A 16,591-nucleotide genomic window follows, 5' to 3' on the forward strand; every position below is an offset into this window, starting at 1 on the left:
ATCATTTAATCCATTGATGAACCTAAAAAGCATATCTTTCTTGTATTGATCGGAGTACTTTTTAAAGCAAGTTGGATTGCATTTTCCACACTCAAATTGTGGCAGAGGCTTAAAATTTCTAAGTTCCTCCTAAATTCCCTTGAGTTTTATGAAATAAAAATCCATAGATTTATTTTCTTGTGTGACATTACCAAGATTGTATTGCAAATTACATACTTTAGTATCGTTCAGTTGACCAAAATTTGCCTTCAATGTACTCCAAATTTCAGTAGTTGAATCCATATAAAAAACAGTAGATGCAATAAGAAGCGTAATGGATTCTAAAAACCTAGTCACAATTTAGTTATTACATCGAAATCCATGTTCCAAACAAGGGATCAGTAATAGCTGGCTTAGGTATAGTCCCATCTATAACTCCAACCATATTCCTGATTGATAAAGTTAACATAAGTTGACCTATTCCAAACTTCATAGTTGCTAGAATTAAGTTTAGGACTAATTACAACTAATCCATGGTGATTAGTGTGATGCAGAAAGTAAGGTGACTATGGATCTTTAACAAAGAGCGTAGAAACTTTCTGAACAAATGTATCGCCCCTTATTAACAACAAATGATTCAAGAAACACCAAAATTGATGTAAAGAAATACCAAAATCGGTGCAAGATTCAAGAAATTCTAATAAGAAAATAGTTTCAAACAGGAAATCTAACTCGTGTAACTATGAAATATTGTATATCAATGAATCTTCAACTCAAATCGAAGCAAAGTATAGAGAAAAAATCATACCTGGAGCCTTAATTCTTGTTTTGATACCATGTGAGAAGTTGAGAGAAAATTGAGAAATAACAAACTAATGTTGGAATCTTCATGTGTATTCTCATTAAGAAAGTAATGAATACAATTAGGAGTATTTATACTCTATTCCAAACTAACTAACAAAAAAAAAAGCTTCAGGTTAATTAACTCTCAACTAACCAGTATTTACAGTCTCGGTAAAAGTAAAAGTATAAAGTAACTGATTAAAATAAATAGACACGTGTCTTAGAACTCCTCAAGTCATATGGAAAGCACGTGATCCTCTCTTTACTACTTTGATATGTTTTCTTAAGACATTCTTAACAGATATGTGCCTTGATCTTCATTCACCCTACCTTTTTTTCAATTAGCATTCACCTACCCTGGTTGGTATTTCCTTAATCGTTCTCATCATAATTTTTTCTTTTTTCACAATTCCCCCACCATCCCTTTTTTTTATTTTATTTTGTTTATTTTTTCCCTTAGCCTACAAAAATGAAAAAAATATTATTAATGAAATAATGAAAAAATATTTAAAATTCGCATGTTGAGCTGATCATTAATAAAAAAAAATATGTTGAAAGTGCAAGTTTAATTTATTATAGAAATTTTAATAAAATAATAGTTTTTATAATAGTATAACACATTGATATTAAAATATAACTTTCAAGCAGTTCCTACAATCATAGCACATGAAAACTTCCCTCATATATTTATCAAATAATTTATTAAAATATTTAATGTTAAGACATGATTGAAGTCTTGTTGAAGCTCGTACTAGGTAATTAATATTTGTTCATAATGAGGTGAATATTATCTATATACTAGAAAAATGTCCTTGCGTTATGCTTAGGTAAAATCAATATTCTTAAGAGATCAGTTGTTATATTAATTATTAGATAGATTAGGGCTGGAGAAGGTATGGAAAGAAATTTATAAGAGCACATGGACTATTATATAAAGTTGTTGGTATTATATAGTGTTGAGTGCCATCTGTTACAAAAAATATGTGCCAAAGGTAAGTGATTTTGTGAATGTATTGCCAGCATTGCATTTATATATAGAAGTTATGATTAAACTGTTTAGCAGAGGCTAGTGCCTTGATACAAAAAGAAGAAGGTGTTTTGTTGTGTAAGTGACAATTGAATTTCAGTAACACATGTTGGTTTGGAGAACGCCTTGTATTCCAACAAAAAAGTTTGATGTTAGTATTGCGTTTTTTTGCAAGAAGACATAATTTCTATAAAAAATAAAAAAATCATTCATAACCGAGAAAAGGATTTTATGATTTAATCACAATCACTAAGTATTTTTTTATTAATGGTGAAGATAGAAAGTTTTGCACATGTATGTATAAAATTTTGCATATGTATGTATAGAGTAATGCTAATGAATCAGAAAGTAGATATGAATAAGAAAGAAATACTTCAAAGTGTGGAAACATTAATCCTCTGCATTGCTTTCAATCAATTATAGAAAGATTGATTAAATAGTGAAAAAAAAACTTATTAAATAGTCGAAATGATTGGTCATAGGATTTTCTAAATAACTTATAGTATAGGTTGGTGTTTCCAAATGGAGAAGTAGGGAGATATAATTTGTAGGTGATAAAAAAGGCAAAGAAACCTAAGAGGTAAAGAAAAAGAAAAACGAAAAAACAATGCAAGAAAAGCTAAACAAATGTGAAAGGAAGATGAAAAATCTGGAAGCCCGATGGCCATCTGAACACGAATGGTTTAGTAGAAAATGAATTCTATCTTAGTAACTGACATAATGACTTGAGGCCTAAATGCCCCATGCACAACTTGTAAAATTATAACCATTCATCTTTTCTGTTTTTCTTTTCTTTTAAATTCCTCTCTTTAATATTTTATATTGTAAGCAACTGATGACTCTTAACTTGGAAAGTATAAATTGACTAGTAAAACTAAAAAACAATTATGTAGGCTATTAATGTTGGCTATAAGAAAGAAATGGGAAATTTGAGGAAAATGTGTATGTGTTAAAAAGTTGGCTACTACCTAAGCAAAACTTTAATTGCATGTTTACTTTATTGTATTAAGATGATTTTTGATTTGTTAAAATGGATAGCTGAAATTAAAAAGGGAAGCTTTTGAAGCTTTATTGAATTAAAAATTTGAGATTGGAGTCGATTTATCAATATTTTTGGTCAACAAAGATAACTAGGTATAATATAGCTTTTGTGCATATCATGCAGTAACATTAACAAAAGAACTACCTTAAACCAACCAAATGAAAAAAAATGAAATTACCTATGTCACGACCCGGTACTCCCCTCGAGCCCGTGACAACCGCCGCGGTACCTCGATAGATACTCATTTCCCGAAATGCCAATCGGGACCCTGCAAGGCTTAATATTAGTATCTCATTTTCCCCGTGAGTAACCGTTGCCAAAAATCATGTTCTAAAATATTGTAAGCTGTTTCCAACTCAAAACAAATAAAATAATAATTTTTGTCTCACAGGGGTATTTTAGTCATTTTTCTCTAAAAATTTCAAAATCGGCTAAAATATAATATATGAGTACAAAACATATAATTCATAATCAAAAGTGAGTTTTAAAGTCTAAAATCTTCATTTAAAATGAAATTTCGATTGTTTGGATATAATAAGAAAATAAAAGAAATGTTAAGTAAAATATTCTATTTTCTTATAAAACAATATTTTTAGAGTTATACGTAAATAATTTTTATAGTGTAAAAGTTAAATAAATTCATACATACTGTAATACAGTAAGCCAAAGTATTTAATTTAATTTACAATAATAAGTGGGCCCCCGAATAAACAAAAGTAAAGAGGACTATAAACCTACAGTTTGAAGAATACAAACCCAACGGTAGTTCTCGATGAGATCAGCTATCTACAGTCTAATCTGAGCCTGAAATGGAGGAAAATGAGGGTGGTGAGATTATAAAATCTCAATGAGTAAACAAACATCATTCAAAAGATCTAAAGTCCGAGTAAAAGGAGACTATTAAAACATTTCATCCAAATAAGTTTTTCATAACATAAGTATTCATTTCATTTAAATAGTCAACATGGCTTATAAGTATTTTAAAAAAAACTTGGCTCCTGCCAAAATCATTCTCGGGGATACCTTGGCTGAGGCATCTTACCGAGTCCGCCAAGGCTGTAAAAATTTCGTATACACGAAAACATATTTTTAGTTTGAAAAACATAGCCGTTCCTTGGCGTTAGCGGAGTTCATCATCACGAGGTGGTTCGGCGTGATGTGGACTCTAACCATACCTCAGGAGATACCCTACGCGCCTCTCCGACCGAGGTACATATTTATATCCGGATTTCGTACCCCTCTAATAGGCTAGTCCACAGAATCTGCCCACTACAGCAAGCTAAACTCACCATATAATAAAATTTTAACAGCATGACAGGGCTAATATAATACTACCCAGCCTGCAAGGGTAAAATAAAACAATTCATAAAACACAGCCCAACCAGTCATGCCAACACAATAACAATATAACATAAGCCATCAATTTCCAATCATAAATTTACAACATACCAGTGGTCTCCAATTACTCTATTTTCAAAATCGTTATTTCGTTTCAAGACAATTTATAAAGTCTTTTCATTTAAACATATTTTGTTTACAAAATATAAAAATTTACCATTTGAACTCATTTTCATAAAATTCACCAAAACCAAATAAAAATATACTTTAGATAATTAAAATGATGGTAAGGTTACTCACAATGTCTAGAGTGGAGATTTTTGAAATACTCAGATTACTGGTCCTCGAGTACAATTCCCTTGCCTTTATCGGAGGACTCACGACCTTGACACAGTACAAAATCGAGAAATTCATCACATTGGTACTAAATTGAAATTAAACTAATTTAGACTACTAATGCATGATATGGAATGGAAAATGTCTGATTAATCGCTTAAATGTAATGTTCGACCTAAGTCACACTATACTCAGTCTAATCGGCTAAAATCTCTAATTTAACTCCAAATCAATTATTTTCACTTTCTACACTCCAATTATACATAAATTACCTCAGTGACTGTGAATGAGATTCAATTTATCAGTCCTGGGTCAATAATCACACATGTCTATACATTGAGCAAAAATTCAAATTTTCACACCAAAATTTCTCATTTAATTTCTAGCCTCACCAAATATCAAATATCACCAAAATATCATGAAATATCATCAATTTCAGCCTCAATGTTCTCCCTAGAAAATTCGGCCTCTTATGGGTAATGGGAGAAAATGAATTTTTTTCTTGTTGTTTTGTTTCTAAATATGCTAAACTAACTAAAAACACTAACATAACTTAGAATCAAATCAATGCAACTTCATTCTCTCTCCATACCCATTTGGTCAACCATGAATTCACCATGAAAACATGAAATTTAATCATGAAAAATAAGGAGAAATGCACGCGAAAGGTAGATCACAAGTCAAAATCAAGAAATTTTACCTTTGATTGCTTGATTCCTTGAAATCCCACACTTTTTCTTCAATTTTTCCACCTAGGTTTTATGTTTTTCCTTTCCTCTCTTTGTTCTTGCTATGGCCGGCCACATGAAGAGATAATAGGATAAATATGGGCTGATTTTTATGGAAAATAATAAAATATCCTTACTTGACACATGTCACATGCTTATTAGTCCATTTTTCTTTTTTTTTATACTTTAATAATTATGCTTCCATTCTCCACCACATGATTAGTCAAAGGTCAAAATGAGGATAAGGGAAGACCATGTGCTGGACAAGTGTCCTGGTGGTGGAAAATTACGATTTTGCCCCTAAGGTGGCAAAATTACCATTTTACCCCTATGCTCCGAAAAATACCGGAATTACAATTTTTCACTTCTCAACCTCAAATTATACTCTACTAAGTCAAATATGATCAAAATCTTTCAAAAAAATTCTCATTTTGTCCTCGAGTGGTAAAATTACCATTTTACCCCTAGATAGCGAAATTTCCAATTTGACTCCAATTCGATCCTCGAACTCCGAATCACCATTTTAAGTCATTCTGAGACTTTAAAATTCTCAATTTCACCTTAAATTCTCTATTTGATCTAGTTCGAAGCTTAGTTCAACTTAGTTATACTATTAAGTACACTACAGGCTTTTAACGATTATCGAGGCTTTCCTAGCATGCAAACATACTATCCATCACATGCATGTTATGACAAGTATTTTATAAGGTCAGGCTTTACAACCTAATACACAAAAGAAGCCAAAAACCCCGTTTACTAACAAAAACTACTAAAACAAAAAATTTGAAGCTGTTTTCTTTTCATCATCATCATGTACTTTAGACACTACAACTTAATGTTAAAAGCTAAAAATAATTTCTTATAACATATAACAATCTTCAATAAATCAATCATCATAGCTGTCCAAAAACAAAGCAAAGGTTGAAGAGGATAGCAAAAATAAGTTAAAAATAGAAAAAAAAAAGGCTAAAAATGAAGTCCGTAAAGGCCCCTTCAATAGCAGTTGCACCTCTTGTGAGAAGTGGAAGAAAGAAGCCTGAAAACAAAAAAAAAAAAAAACACCAATGGCAAGAGATATAAGTAAAAAAACACAACCAATGATCTGTCTCACATTCATAGGGGAAAAAAGAATAAATTAAAAATAAAAATGAAAAACAAAATAAAAGCACGAAGAATGTAAGGAAAATAAGCAAAATAAAACAAAATAAAAAATATATAAATCAATAGTGAAGAACAGGAATAAAGACAAAAAGAAAAACACAACTTCAGCAAAGGTAAAAAAAACAAAAGAAATTAAATATAAATCAGCAGTGAAAGAGAAGAAAAACACAACTTGAATAGAGGAAAAGAAAAGAAGAAATCAGAAATAAAAAATGAAATAGGTAAATAAGTGAAAAAGCAAATTACTTGAATAAAAGAACGATAAAATAAAAGTATAAACAATGCAGCAAAATAAAAAAAAACCAAAATAAAAATAAATAACCACCAACAGAGGAGAAGAAAAAAGACAAGAAGAGAAAGCAAAAAGAAAGATAAAAGAGAAAGAAGAAAAATCTAGAAAGATTATAGGCGTAACGACCAAAATGCCATGCTAATTTTCTACAAATACAAATATACCCTCCATCCAAAGAAAAGATCAAAATGAAAAAGATCAAAACAACCCCCTTAATGTCCAAAATACCAAAAAAAGATAAAGAGAGAGGAAGGGAAGAGAAAGGGAAAACCAAATCAATCAATACCCAAGACAGATGGCACCCAATTGGGTGCCTCAATTGAAAGCTTAAACCAAGCGACACACGTCGCGAGATTGGAAGTCAATCAAAATAATAAAAGGCTCAATTGAACTACACACGATAACACCAAACCTATCCACGTAACCCTCAATTAAGCCTTTCTTGTGGCATAGTTTTCTACAAATACAAATATACCCTTTATCCAAAGCACAAAGTTGAAATGCAAAAGACTAAACACTAACGAAAATAAGATCTTTCCTGACAGAATATTCTCTCGATGAAGACTTACAATCTGTTGGCTAAATCATACATTGATGGATTTATAAATGAAAAAGTTCGTCGACTTGTTGTCAAAAATATCCTCATCAGTAATGCTTATTTCGTCAAAGATTCAATTGGTAAATAATGAGATCCGTTAGCATTAGGATTTGTCGGTGATTCAACTATTTGGTTGATAGCTTCCATCGGTAATGATTACAAATAAAAACCTTTTAATTGGTGATTTTGTTGGTAATCCTTTATCAGTAAATCGTTTATATATGTCAGTAATGGGATACAATTTGCGATAAATATGTGTAAAATCAATCGACATGTTATATTATCCATCAGTAAAGCATTTTCACCTGAAACTTTTTTTATTTTTTTGTATTTCTTGTATTTCCTGTATTCCTTACTCACGTTTGACATGAATTGAAAAACTAATATTGAAATGTTTTAATATGTATTAAAAGCTATTTAAATTTTATTATACAATGAAAAAGCAAACATAAATTGTATTTCAATGTAATGAATAATGAGTATAAATGTTCAAATCCATATAAAAATACGTAAATCCAACATATACAAAGGCAAAAATTAATTATACCCAAAATTTGCTATCAATTGTGCCACCTCGGCATCATAAAAAAAAGGTGTGTATGGCTTTATTTGTAATTGTGTTTGCAACTGCACCTCTTGTGATGAAAACCTAGGTATAGGTGGAAACTTATGAAGGATCAAGTCAAGGGTTGCTTGAATACTCGATATCTTGGTATCCATATTCTTCATTGAATCCTTCAATTCTTGATAATCGTTGGGCTCATGAGGAGGAGCTCAAGCAAAATCACTAGAATTGGTTAGACCATAAGCAAATACCAACATTATAGCTGGAGCAAGTAGTCTAGCAACTGGCGTTTTACTGTCAAACCCATAGACATGAATTCATTAGTATCACCATTATCTTTTCACTATGTTACTATTTTCTAATAGAACCAAATGTAAACTTACTTAATGTATGGTGAGATATCCTTGCAATTCATTAGCACATATAATTCTATTACGTAGCACTTATCTTCCTCTAGGAACCAAAGTTTCGTGAATTGACCTACATATCAATTGGGATGGGTGAAAATCGATAGACGATCAGATGCATCCACATCTTTGCCATCATCATTCCATGGCACTTGGTTCATTCTTTTTAAAGTTGTAGGTTCGAAATACATTGAGCAAAACAATGATATTTCCTTGATAATATATGTTTCGAAAATGGATCCTTCCACAGATGCTTAATTTTTCACCTTTTTTCCTTCAAATAGTGCAAGAACTTATAGATTAAAATGATTGTTAACCTATGAACAAGATGTTTTAACCTTAAATCAAGAATAAATTTTAAAATGAAATGCCTCGCAATACCTCTAAAAAACCAAACATCCATCGATAATAGACTGGTCCTCCAACCCGAGCTTCATATGTTAAGTGGATCGGCAATGCTTCATTTAGTCGAAAAAGGCTAGATAAAAAAATCTTTTCCAATTTGCATATGGTTTCAACAATTTTCCCTTCCCATGCATTTATAAGATCAACAATCAGTTCGAGTGCACATAAATCACAAAAGAAATGTGACATGTCAACAATTGGACTTCAAATAGTGTGAGGAACCATATCATGGAAAGTAATTGGAAGTAAACGTTGAATGAAAATATGATAGTCATGACTTTTCATCCCATAAATTTTGCAATTGTGTTCATTCACACACATCACTATGTTAGAGGCGAAACCATCTGGAAGTCAAAATTGTTTCATCCAAGCACACACAACTTTCTTTTGCTCCTTAATCAAAGTTTCTGAGGCTTTCGGTTTATCAAGTTTACCATTATTCACAATTAAATGCAATATCAATCACTTGCAACACACCTCTAAATCTTTACGAGCCTTGATATTATTTTTCATCTTCCCGGAATATCCATCATCATGATGAATATATTTTCCAAGACATTATGCTCTGTTAGCCTTTAAGTTATATTATGTTTTGATTTGACAAAAATTATATAATATCTTGGTTTTAATGTCAAGCATTTGAAATTGTCTCAATCATAATTTTGATCTTCTAATGTCACACAATTGTTTGAAAAGCCATGCATGATTAGAAAACATCCTAAAAGCTTTCAAACAATGAATCTTTAGCTAAGTAAATATAGAGCAAACATGCCTTGAATTAATATTTGATTATAAGAAAAAGGTAAAAAAGAAATAGCTGAAAAGAGGTGCCAAAAAGTCAAGAAAGCTTGAAGACACAAGGCAAGAGTCAACCCAAAAGAAGCTCAAATCAATCCAATGGTAGAATCAATGAAAAACTTGAAAAAGACAAAGCCATAATTGACCTTGGCACACCTATAGTCAACCTTGAGGTAGAAAGCTCGTGGAAATTAAGTTCTTCAAATCCATTGTTGACCTCAAGCTACTATTGTTGACTACCTCAACCCAGATTTGAAAAAATACAATCTCTCAGGAATTAGATCGAGTAAAAGAAGCTTATACTCGACTATGGAATCCTAATTTGAGATTTTTAAAGAACATAGTTGACCCTAGGAGCGTTATAGTCGACCCTTAAGCTTCAACAATGATCAAATTTAATTCAAACTTGTGTCTAACGACTTCAACATTATTGCAACTATAAAAGGTCACCCTTAAGTCATTTTGAATTAAGAAAAGATTAACACTTTATTTGAAAACCCTAAAAAGACCCCTCGAGCTTATTTTTTCTCTCTAGCCTTCATGTTAGTCTTCCAACAAGCATTCAAAAGCCATAAAAGCTCACTCACTCACTTGAAAATCCTTGAGCTGAAATTCTTGAGATTATTCTTTTTCTTTGCACACAAAGCTTAAAATTTTAACGTCCAGCCCTTTTAGAGGCATTCTTGCTATTCATTGTACCCATCTTGTACAAGTTCTAAATTTATCTTGAAAAGCTACTTGTGGATCACATTGCTCTCATGGAAAGGCATTGTTAAGGGTTGTGCTTGCTCCCATGAAAAGGCAATTTGTGGGTTTTGATTGAGCTTGTAAAAAATCATTGTGAAGGTTATTGGTTGATCTCGTGAAAAGCTTTTTTTGCAAAGTAGAAATTTTGTTTATTAATAATTGCACCTATGCCTATATGCCATATATCATCCTAACATGCAAGATTAGTAGTCCTCCACCTATAATGATGATTGCAAATTCTGTTATTATTTATTTGGTTATTGAATTCAATATGAAATATATCAAAATTGAATTCAAAAACAAAAATATCCCACATATCTTTGTTTCAATCTTTATATTTCACTTGCTACTCAAAATTTAGTATTTTATGAGTGTATAAATAATACAAATATTCGGGTGAATTTTAAAGCGGAATAACGTATGAATAAAATTATACTAACAAAAACAATCATTAGATGAACAAAATGGAAACCTAACACAATCCCCCAAACACCACATAAAATTTATACTTTCTGCAAACCAATCAACAATAACCAAGTGCCAAACACAATCCTTTAAACACCACAGAAAATTTATAATTTCTCCAAACCATCAACAAAAATCTAGCAATAGAACTAATACACAACAATCATATATGTTCTTCAAGAAAATAAAAGAAATCTAGCATTACATAGCTAAGAGTGGGTAGCGAGAACATCGACGAAGGGTTTGCCTTCAACTGGGTGGAAACAATGGTGAGGAAAGTGGGTTAACCGACACAAGGGATGGGTCGACGATGGATGAGTGGTAGGTCAGTGATGGGTCAGTTGAGAATGAGTTTGAATGCAGAAGGTGGGGAGAGAAAGAGAAGAAAGAAAACATAGAAAGGAAAATGGGGGGAAGGAACCCGAGCAAGATAATTAACTTGAACTACAAGTAAAAATTCCGTTAGAAACAAAAAGAACGCTTTGCCGACGAAATATCCATCGAGAATTTAGTCAGGAATTAAAATAGTATTTCCAATATAAATCACTGACAAATATTTTGTTGGTAACCAGACTACTTTTTTAGTAAGTATCATTAACAGAATTTCTATTGGTACTTTTGTCAAAATTTTAAACAATTCACTAACTATCAATTCTGTCAGTAAATTTTTCATGAAAATTTCGTCGATTAGAAATTTATTGACAGTAGGATCAATTGGTATCCTTCATGTCTTTCACTTTAAATTCTCATCAAATCATTATTAATCGATTACCGACAAAATCTTCTCTATAAAAAATTTCTATCAGTTTTTCGTTGGAAGTTTGCTAATTTGTAATTTTAGTCGATTTTCCATCGGTAATCTATCAAAATTTATTGACGAAATTTTACTAACGGATTTGATTTCGTCATTAAAAGTCTATTTTCTAGTAGTGAAATGTCCCAAATACCAAAAAGAGATAGAGAGAGAGGAAGGGAAAAGAAAAGGTGGGAAAACCAAAAAGGAGAGAAAAAAAACCTAGAAGAATGTGAGGGCCAAGTAAAAATTGCCATGAGAATTTTGTAAAAATCCAAGAATGCCCTTCCACTCCTTTACCACAAGGAAAACAAAAAACCACAAATACCCTCACCAAATCAATCAATACCCGAAACAAGTGGCACCCATGTGGGTGCTTCAATTGATAGTCTAAACAAAGCAACATGCATCGCGAGATTGGAAGCAATCAAAACAGTAAAAAGATTAATTGAACTACATACGAAAACACTAGATCCATCCACGTAGCCCTTAATTAGGCTATTCACGTGACACAAATTCGGAGTTCTCTTAGGGCTTCATTTTATATATAGGTATTGATTTTATGTAGTTTCTACATACTGAATATGAGCAATTAATGATTGAGAACTCAATAGTTATTAATTTTTTTAAATTTTAAATAATGTATATTTTTTATTTAATTTATTAGTGAATGAATTTTTAAAACAATCAATTATTGTCAATGATATGCCATTATCAGTTATAATATGTCAATAAACCAAATGATATAAAATGATAAATTTCATTTTGCCTAATAATAGTTAGTTCATCATTAGTCATAAAAGTTTCTCTAGATCAAAATCAAAGTATAAAGGGTTGATTAAAGGTAATAAAGGAATAAGAATTTATTTGAATTTTCTTAAATAGTTTATGGGCTTTTTTAGGTATTATGTCAAAGAAGAAACTTTAAATGTAAAGTTTGAAAACTTGAAATCTGATTTTGAATTAAACTTGGGAGACCTTTATATAGACTATATCCTTTTACAATTATTAAAATTTACTATTGAAGCTACGTACAAGAACTTGATTAAAAGTAATAAAAGAATAAGGTTTATTTGAATTTTCTTCACTAGTTCATGAGCAATTTTAGGTATCATGCCAAAGAAAAACTCTAAACCTAAAGCTTGAAGACTTGAAATTTGATTGTGATTGATTCTTGGGAGACCCTCAAATGGACAATATCATTTTGTAATGATTGAAATTTACTATTAGGTTACATCTTTTGAGGAATTGGGAATCAGTGAGCTTGAAAGATTCTTTACATCTTTTGAGGTTGTAAATGTAAAGATTCTTTGCCAAAGGTAACTTTGTGGTCAAAAGTTATTTTATTATTATGCCTTTTGCTTTTGAATGATTGATGAAAGGAAAGATTCTGTAGCAATCATCTTCATTGTCTTTTGCTTGGTCTATTATATTACCAAAGGATGTAATACCCCGTACTTTGCTATGTTGACTAATAGAACTTATCGAATACCAATCGAGATTAATTAGAGTGTTTAAAAGTGATGAAGGGTAAAAGGCATAGTTTGGAATAAAATATTTCGCACACGAGAAAGTAGTAATTAAACAATAATATTTTTATCGAGGATGAATTAGCAAGATAAAAAGTGATTCGGGAGTGAATCGGGCCATAATAAGACATTTTGGGTGCCAAAAAGACAAGTGAAAATTTTTTGAATAAAATAACATTAAATTATTAATATTTTATTCAGTGTCGAAATTTTCCATGAAGAAATAGTATATGGTCAATCTAAGTGGGGGAGAAGAAGAATAAGAAAATTTTGGAGAAAAAATGAAGTTAATGGGGCCCGCATATCTTTATTAAATAAAGCTAGCTCGGGTAAGTAAATATTTAAATATTGCGGTGATACCACGTTGAAGCATAAACTTGATATTTTATTGATACAAGTGTTAAGGAGGAAAAATGGAAAGAAATTGGAATTAAAAGATTGTGGGAGGATACAATTAAAAAATATGAAAACCTTAAAGGGTAAAATAGTAATTTTATCATTAGTTTGGTCAAAGCTTCCAAAGGAAGCTTTGACTCTTCATCCTTATCCCATGGCCAATTCTTATCTCCACGCAAAGGATATTTTCTTCTTCACCTTCATGCTCCCACACCATTTCACCTTACCACCATGCATTTGAAAAGAAAAATAGAGAGAATCGACCAAGGAAAGAAAGGAGAGGAAAGTGAAAGGCTTGGGTAGTGAGTGATTTAAGAGCAATTGAAGGAATATCAAGTGGGTTTCAAGATTCAAGAGACATAAGGTAAGGATTTTGATTTTTAGCTTGAGAAATTTTTGGAAATGAGTTGATAATTGTGTAAGTATTTTTGTGGCAGCTATGGTGGCCATGGGTGTGAGGAAATTGTGAATTTTGTTGGGCGAAGTACAAGCTAAAACCAAATGGTAAGCTTAATGCTACAATTTGGAGTCTATGATTAGTTTAATATTGTGAGAATGATTGTGTGCAATATATGGTGTTATGGTGATGTCATGGGTATGGTTGGAAAACAATTATATTAATTGGAAGCTTGGAAAAAAAATGGATTGTGTGGATATGTATTGTTAGGAAAGGCTTAAAAGGTTATGGATGCTGGTGCGTATGAATGAATATTGATGTTAAGCTTGGTGGCAACATGTAAATGAGAATGGTAGTACATGTAGACTTGGAAAATGTTTGATGGAAGTGAAATTATAGTTGCTGCCATATGCTAGGTTATTGTTGTGGAAATGATGGTTAAACTTGATAAATATCCTTAGAAAGGATTAATATATGTATTAGAGTTATAAATAAATTACTGGTAATTATAATTTAAAGAATTACGCAAGCAAAGGGTAAAGGCAACTTTGGTAAAAAATGTGTCAAGATGTATATGAATATGCAAGGTTAAGTGAGAAAAAGTGGTGATTCTAGCATAGTATGAGTTATTAACATGATGGTAATGTTTGAATAAGGAGGAAAATGGGAATGATAAACAATAAGATTATTGAATTTGGATTGTTGCTACGAAGGATATAAGTAGAAAAGTTTACCGTGGTGGCGTGCTGGGTGAAGTAACGAGTGATCGGCAAGTAGAAATAATGAGATACACTGTAAAACCCGACCCTATAAACACATGTCATGACATACATACACTGAGTAGCATGTTATTACACTAGGAAAGCTCCTAAGAATAGACGAAACCTGGTTTTGTACCTAATGGTACACTTGAGTTGATTTAACCTCGAACTAGTTCAAATAGGAATCGCAAGATTAAATTTAATATTTTACAGCCCAGGAATGACTAAAAATGATTGTTCAGAGTTCGAGGGTTCATTTGGGAAAAAATTGAAAATTTTGATGTTTAGGGGAAAAATCGTGATTTTGCCACCTAAGATAATAATTTGATCATGGAGTGAAATTTTTGACCAAGATTAACTATTTGGAGTATAATTTAATGATAGGAAGTGAAAAATTCCAATTCCGGCAATTTTCAGAACATAGGGGCAAAACAGTAATTTTGTCACCCCAGGGTAAAACAATAATTTTCACCACCCAAAACTTGTCAAAATCATAGGATTTATTTATTTTTGGTATGAATAACTATGGTATTTTAAGTGGTGAAAAATTGAAGTTTAAAGGACGAAATTTTAAAAACGGGCCAATGAAAAAGTGACACATGGCACTTTTTAATGATTTAATATTATTTTAAAGGAAAATCAGCTCATTTAAACCCCACATCAGGTGATGGTCGGCCATAAGGAGAAAATAAGAGAGAAAATCGAGAGGAAAGGAAGAAAAGAGAAAAACCAAAGGAAAACTAAAAAATTCAAAGGGGAATTCGTGTTTTTCCTCCGTTTACGCGTCTAATGGTAAGATTTTTCGACTTTAGCTTGATTTCTACCTTTCCTATGCCTTTGTTTCCATTTAACATGCTTGAGGAGAGAGATCAAAAAGTGATACCAAGGGCTGGCAGAATTTCAAGGGGAAGGATTTTGAAATTTTTATGTTTTGATTCTTAGTTAAATTGGTAGTTTTAGTTTGTTAAATGTGTATAGAAATCAAATAGGGCAAGAAAGCATGAAATTCTTACAATACCCATCCTTGGCCGAATATTCAATGATGTACAATGATGATAAACAGATTTTTATTCTAAGAGAAATGAAAAGAAAATGATGAAAATTGGTTAAATGTAATAGAAAAACAAAGTGAAAAATTAACCGAGTTAATGTCCCATTTTTGACCGAATTTTCCAAGGAGGAAAGTGAACTGATTTTGGTAATTTTAGAGGGTTATTGGCTGATATTTAATGGTTAGAAATGTTGGAGAGAAAATGGGACAATTTAGAGCTAAAATGGAGCGCGTTATCAATTTATCAGATAAAGTGCCAAAAATAGGTTAATACCGCGTTTAAGCCGTTTTAGGCTATTGCATTTCATACCATACATTAGTATAGGATTTAAGTCAATTATATAGTGATTTAGCATCAATGTGGTGAATTGTGTAATTTTTGCAATGTGTCTAAGAGGAGAGCCTTCCGGTAAAGGTAAGGAAGTCATACCCGTCGAACAGTGATCGAGGCACCTAGAAAGCATTTAATTTGTACAAACAGTGAGTAAACCTATTATTATTGTAAATTATCTAGAGTTTATTTTTAAATGCTCTTTATGTATTTTATGAAATGAAAATGAGATTAAAATAGGACTTTTGATGTTTTAGAAATAAAATGTGACAAATAAATATATTGTGTTGATTATCTAAAATAAGAAACTTTTGATCATGAAATTGAGTAATTGGAGGCTACCAATTATCTTGAAAAATAATTTTCCTATGAATGGCTTATGACATATGAGTATATGTGGCTATATTTTCTAATTGCATTGAGAATTTATGTAAGTTGTCTTTTACTATGCAGGCTAGATAAATAAATAAAAGTCACGTTATACTATCGAAATTTTATTAAAATTGGTGGGTTTAGTCATTGCAGTGACGGGTTTTCGTGGACTGCCTATTAGAGGGGTACGGTAAACCCGGTTGCATAGTTACTCCGGTTGTAGAGGCGAT

The sequence above is a fragment of the Theobroma cacao genome, chromosome 1, assembly GCF_000208745.1.
Source record: "Theobroma cacao cultivar B97-61/B2 chromosome 1, Criollo_cocoa_genome_V2, whole genome shotgun sequence".
NCBI lineage: Eukaryota > Viridiplantae > Streptophyta > Magnoliopsida > Malvales > Malvaceae > Theobroma > Theobroma cacao.